General features: G+C 46.4%; 1 protein-coding gene across 1 annotated transcript in view; it reads right to left on the minus strand.

Moving 5' to 3' along the window:
- The window catches only part of syndig1l (synapse differentiation inducing 1-like), a 30,002-nt gene extending 25,606 nt beyond the window's left edge, over positions 1-4,396 (minus strand). Inside the window, exon 1 of the mRNA XM_084030922.1 lies at positions 4,189-4,396. The gene's annotated coding sequence lies outside the window, so the exon portion shown is untranslated. The remainder of the gene's footprint in view (positions 1-4,188) is intronic.
- Positions 4,397-6,000: the final 1,604 nt, after the last annotated feature.

Genomic DNA, 6,000 nt, shown 5'->3' on the forward strand with positions numbered 1-6,000 from the left:
CATGTTTACATGACACCCGGTATATTGTATTTGTGGCTTTCCACAAGAGTTTTAGGACAATATATGAAAATATCAAGATCTCGCCTTGTTTCAGTATTCCTTAGCTCCGCATTATATCATGTTATGGGAACGTCCTCTAGAAAAGTCTCCCATCGGACAGAAGAAAGAGAATGAGTAGCCAATAACCTGCAGCCTGGTTCAATCACTTCCATTACATAACATCCTTACGTCACGTATCGCTTTCAGGCCTCTTTTTTTTCTTAATCTCTCATTATCTCAAGCAAAGCCTGTGTCATATGTGTGCATCTGTCTGTCCGTCCACGGCTAATCCAGCGTACTACTAGACCCATCTGCCTAATCATGTTTGACATTTATAATGCTTACGGACCTCTTGACGTTCATATAAAAATTCATGTAAAAACCTATTTAATTGACTCTCTTTTATACGGTCTTTGATTGCTGGGCTCTTCACCCGTCGTTTGAGCCACGATATGTGAATCGGACATCCATACAAATGTTTGCGGATTAATTCCATACCCAATGAGATGGACGAATCCACATTTCTGCTATCTTCACCTTGACTGTTAGGCAGCCGGGAGGGACGGTGAGTTTCAGCTCTTCTTTGTGTGGGAGGGGAGATGGAGACACACCTGCTGGCAGAGATCTCCGCCGAGTGCACTTTACTCTCTTTCTTACCTCAGATTCTCCTCACAACGTTGTCCATTCTCTCTAAAATCTCTCTCTTGTCCTCATTTACCCCAAAACGCAAGATTTTTACAGCTTGCTGTACTTTTCATGTTTTCTTCTCCCATGAATAAAACACCAGTCCCACGCTCCCGGCCTTCCTTGAGCTCAGGAAGCACCGGACAGCCGACAACGTTTTTCCGCGGTTCTTCCCGGTCGGACCTCCTGCGTCTGAATGTGCTGACATGGTTCGTTCCACACCGGTACCACGCATCGCTCCAGGGCTCGGTTGTGTGAGTAATTCACGTTATGAAGAAATACTCCAACAAAATTAAAGATGAGCAGGTGCTGAGGTCGCTACTAGAAACTTGCTGCTGCTTTTCTGGGGCAGGATGGTCCGCAGTGTCCGTAAAATACTGATGATTTGTTGCTGTTTTAGCCGTGACATCCTGGGAGGGCCCGATGAATAATCAAAACTGATTTTGTGGACATGAAGTTTTCTAGCTTTCAAGTCATTGGTTTCGACTGGGCAACTTTTACATAACGCACCCCTGTGGGTTTTTTGGAACGTCAGAAGGCATATTTTTTAAATCAGAGGATGGCGACTCAAGTTGAAGGGTCTACAAATAGCGTTTTAACATCAATAAATCACCAGCGCATTAATACTCGAAGCTCAGCTGTGATTATCATAATCAAATGAGACAGCCCCACAAGAGGACGGCTACTTCCACTGGCTTCTTTAGATTCGATGTGGGGGGGAAGCTCAGACAGACATTGCCTCCGCAACACAAGACACCATGTTGCTGGTCCAAACGGAGCAAAAGATTTCGGAGTTTCTCGGTGTATTGCAAACAGATCAATGCTAATGAACTCACTCTGCCTGACATGGAACCAAATCCAATGGGCGTGATGCATATAGCCACAATAAGTACTCTTCCCAGTAGCGCTCTTCCCCGTCGCTGCGACTGTAACACTGCTGTGCACAAACGCTACGAGTTGACAGCGGATTACTTTTTCGTGTCATTACTTAGGGATGCTCCTAGAAATCTTCTTGGCGTTGTCATGCTTCTGTGTTGCTGATGCAGAGGGGGGCTTTTTTTTCTTCGAGCAAAACGAGAATTCAAGTGTGAATAAGCAATTTCAGTGGGAAACATGAGCAATGTAGGACACCTTGGAATCAGCGGCGAGTCCTGGAAATAGTCTCTGTTCTGCATGTTTATGTGTGTTGCACATTTGTTTGTGGGTGTTTGTGTTTGGTGCACGGACGGCTGTGAGTAAATATGAGTGGGTGGAGGTGATTTTGGGAGAGAGCGCGACCAGAGACACAGAGGGAAAAGATACTTGTATGCGATTCTCCGCTTGAGTGCTGGGAGGCAGAAAGGGGCCGGGAGGTGCAGCCGAAAGCGAACCAGACTGAGCAAACGCTGTTGCAGGGTGGGGGGGGGGGAACATCCAGCGTGACACAAGCAACAGACCTGTGCAAGAGGGCCGGAGGTGCCTGACAAAAAGGGAGGGGCTAACAGATTAGCGAGGCAACCTGTAAGCATCTGGGATAGGAGCGAGACCGTGGCCATGCTAACACGCGATACGCCTGTGCGCTTCAACCCCATTAAACTCCAGTCAGCACACTCCGTTTCCCTTTGTCAGCCCGTTGCCAATCAACCCTGGACCTCTGACCCTGAAGCCGAGAGCGGGTATTATCGGCCAGGGCAACGAGGCCAGCGTGGCGCGAGGCAGCTGAATACCAATGCGTCTTATCTGCCGGGCCATGTTTACCAACCCATTTCTTCTGGCCTATGTCTCTCACTGCTTCTTTTTTTTTTTTCTCTCTCCTCTCTGGATGCCGCCTGTGGAGATCTGCTCACTGCACTCGACAACAACAACAACTTCATCTTCCTGTAATTTCATTTTGGGAAACAGTGACTGGCTTCAAATGTGCGTAATAAGGTAACGCCGGGCACGTTATTGATGATCGCACATGGGGGGGATAACGCATGAGGGCTCATAGCGGGGAAAATGCAAATGCATCCCGGAGCACATTTGTCAGTGAACCTTAGCCGCCCCGGCCTCAGCACATGAAAGTCCACCGACAGATTAAGCAATGGAAAAGGATGAAGTGAGTAATGGGCTTATAACCGTGTTGACTGATCCTTTTATGAACTATTATCATCAAAGGAGACTGTGTAAAAAGTCATAATCCACTGGAAATTAATCTGAATCCTATTCCTGTGTCAGCAGCTCCAGCGCTGATAGTCCGTCCCCTCAGTCTGACGCTGCCTATCTGCGGAGCTGATAAAGCATGAAACCCCTTAGCAAAGGATCCGTCCACCTCTGGACCCTCGCCTCCTCTACCACTGCACACTTAGCACCCGGCTTCGTGTTTTCCACACCTCCGCCAGTTGATTAAGCGTCCCTTGATGTGTAAATCCTCCATTTAAAACTCCCCCCCCCCCGCCACATGTGTTTGAATAATTCAATGGGATGCAGCTGTCAATAGCAGCCGTGTACACCGTCACTGAGTGGCTTGTTGTCAGCGAGAGGCATGGCTAAGTTGTCTCCATCGCCTATTGATCATCTCCGGCAGCTGATGGCGAGACACCAGAGTCTAGAATGTGTTTCTAAAAGTTACTGTTTTGCAGACAGATGGATGGATTGTTGTTTTTGAAGCGGTGAGTGGAAAACCAGCTTTTTTCTTTTTCAATCTATTAGCACGATACAGTTCAGACCTGACAGCAAGAGTGCCATCCCAATTGTTGCAGGCACACGAGGGGTGGATCAGAGGGAAAGGGTGGGGATTGATCGCTGCCCGTGTGTGTGTGTGTGTGTGTGTGTGTGTGTGTGTGTGTGTGTGTGTGGGTGTGTGTGTGTGTGTGTGTGTGTGTGTGTGTGTGTGGACATAAGCTCCTTGCTGCATGCCTCTCTATTTTGCTCAAGCTGCCAAAATCTAGGCTTCAACATTCATCCCCGTCATCACCTTCAACAACAACTTGATGATAATAACAATAATTACAATAAAATATTACACATTGGACCCCTCCTTTGTTTGTTCCCTTGCTTGTTATTTCTTGGCTGTCTTTGTTTACCAGGAGAAAAAAAAAATTTGATAAAAAAAAAAAGAAAGAAAAATAATCTCTCTGACCAATCCCCACACTGGGGGGGGGGGGGGGGGGGGCAGAGTGACTTGACGATCATATCTCGCATCACAACACACACAAAGACAAGGGGATGGGCTTCAGCAGGCGCAGGTGGGAACTGTGTGAGTTCTCCATCACACACACACACACACACACACACACACACACACACGAACACACACACACGCGATGCGACACTTCACTTCTGTCTATTAGACACTGACACACGTGCGTAAATGTAAAAAAAATAAATTATAAAGACAATTTACTACCCACTATTAGATAATTACAATCACACGTTTAACTTGCTTTAAAGCAGATTTTTTTTTTAACATTATTTTAGCTTTAATTGATGAATCAATGTCCTTACCTTTGAGTTCCCCAACAATCCCAATATTGTTGTTTTGGACGCCGAGCCTCGCTTGTCTCCGCCCGTGCATGGTGGCTGCGATGCTGACGGTGTCGCCCAGGGAAAAAGACATTTCTCACACTTTCTCATTTGAGGAGAGAGCCAATCATCTCGGGCTGAACGGTGTCTCCGCTCGGCAAAAACGCCGCCGTCACAGTCTCGTAATCTCTCTCTCTCTCCGCTTCTACAGATGCGAAGGTCTCCCGCGCCCCACCAAGCGTTTGCCTTGAGAGTCGACTGGAATGTTGTGTCGCCTTCGCAAAGTTGAAACACCTTCTCACGTTGTTCTGTGCTAGAGAGATAGAGAGAGAGTGCTGGTGCGCGAGGTTCAGAGAGAGAGAGAGGGGGGGGGGGGGGGGGGGGGGGGGGCGCGGTTAGAGAGAGGAGGAGAGTCCCGTGCGCTCCGCGATGCGCGTAAAACCGCGTCTTCATCTGGATCATCACCAGGCTGCAGTGTCCAAACACATGCACGCCCCAGTTAAAGGCATTATTTGAACAGTGTACAGGAGCTACAGTTGGGAAGCAGATGGCAAAGCCTGCGAGCTATAAAACGCGTTATACAGGTGACAGTAAAGTAGCCTATAAAGAAATCCCAATAGAATTAGGATCCAGGTGGGTCTCATAAATCTCTCCAGGCAGATAACAGCTAAGTCTGGGTTACTTCAACTCAATGTCATTTAGTGGCACCGATGACTGAATGAAGGTCCTGAAGTTCCTCAATCAGCTTCTTATGAGGTTGTGTGCTTGGGTCTGGATCAACATGAATCAAACCAATAGACTGTATAATAAGTTTCAAATCACCGTGACGTCACCCATTGGTGCGCTTTTTTTGGCAACCCGTTTTTTGGGCTCTTTGAGCACCACAAGCCAACTTCCACATAGTCCCCTTATATTCGTTCTCTAAGGACTTTACCTTCAAAACTACAGGCAATTTGCACAAATCTATCTATTTATAAATGGTGCTAAGAGGGGAAATACATTTGCAAGGTAGCCACGCGCTAAATCGTACCCTGCATTATCCTCTAATTTACTGTTAACGATACATAATGTACTAAATGAACATCATGCTGTATTAAAGAAGACTTAAAACTATAAATTGAGACCATAAACTCACGCTAACAATGTTAACTGACGTAATAAATCAAGTGAGAAGTAGGGTTTAAGGCACTTCCGCCTTAGCTTCACTTTTCAGACCCGGAGATTACCGCCTGGTTTTACAAACACCATCACAGTCTTGATAACGCAGAGTACTTGTTGTTTTTCTTCTATATATGGCCAGTTGTCTCCTTCCTGAACATCTTGTTGTTGGTTTTTATCTGACCTCATGTTCCGTGTGCACATCTTTTCCCTTTTCCATGCATATGCAATTGAGGAGGAAGTTGAACACATTTTTTCTCAGAGTTATAGTGAGTACTATGGAGCTGTGTGGAAATAATAACCAAAGAGTACAGCAGTTTGCTTCTATTGTACTCGAGGACTCTGCAATTGTAGTGTCCTTTTCACTCGCATCATTTCACTGGTGTTTTTGTATCCATAAATCTCATGGGATTATGAAACGTCACTGCAGTGTTCTGATTTAAACTAGATGTGACAATGCGGAATATCAATATTTGGAAATATGAATAGCTCCTGAATCATAGGCCGTCACTCTTTTTGTGCTTTATCTTCCTGCTGTTGAATGGAGGTCATTAGAGGCGAGGGGGAAAGGGGGGTTTTGTTGTCTTCCTCTGAAGAACGAGTGACTGGTGGACCAGAGTGGACCGCCGGCACCGC

This window comes from Eutrigla gurnardus (genome assembly GCF_963514095.1).
Source record: "Eutrigla gurnardus genome assembly, chromosome: 16".
NCBI classification, from domain to species: Eukaryota; Metazoa; Chordata; class Actinopteri; order Perciformes; family Triglidae; genus Eutrigla; species Eutrigla gurnardus.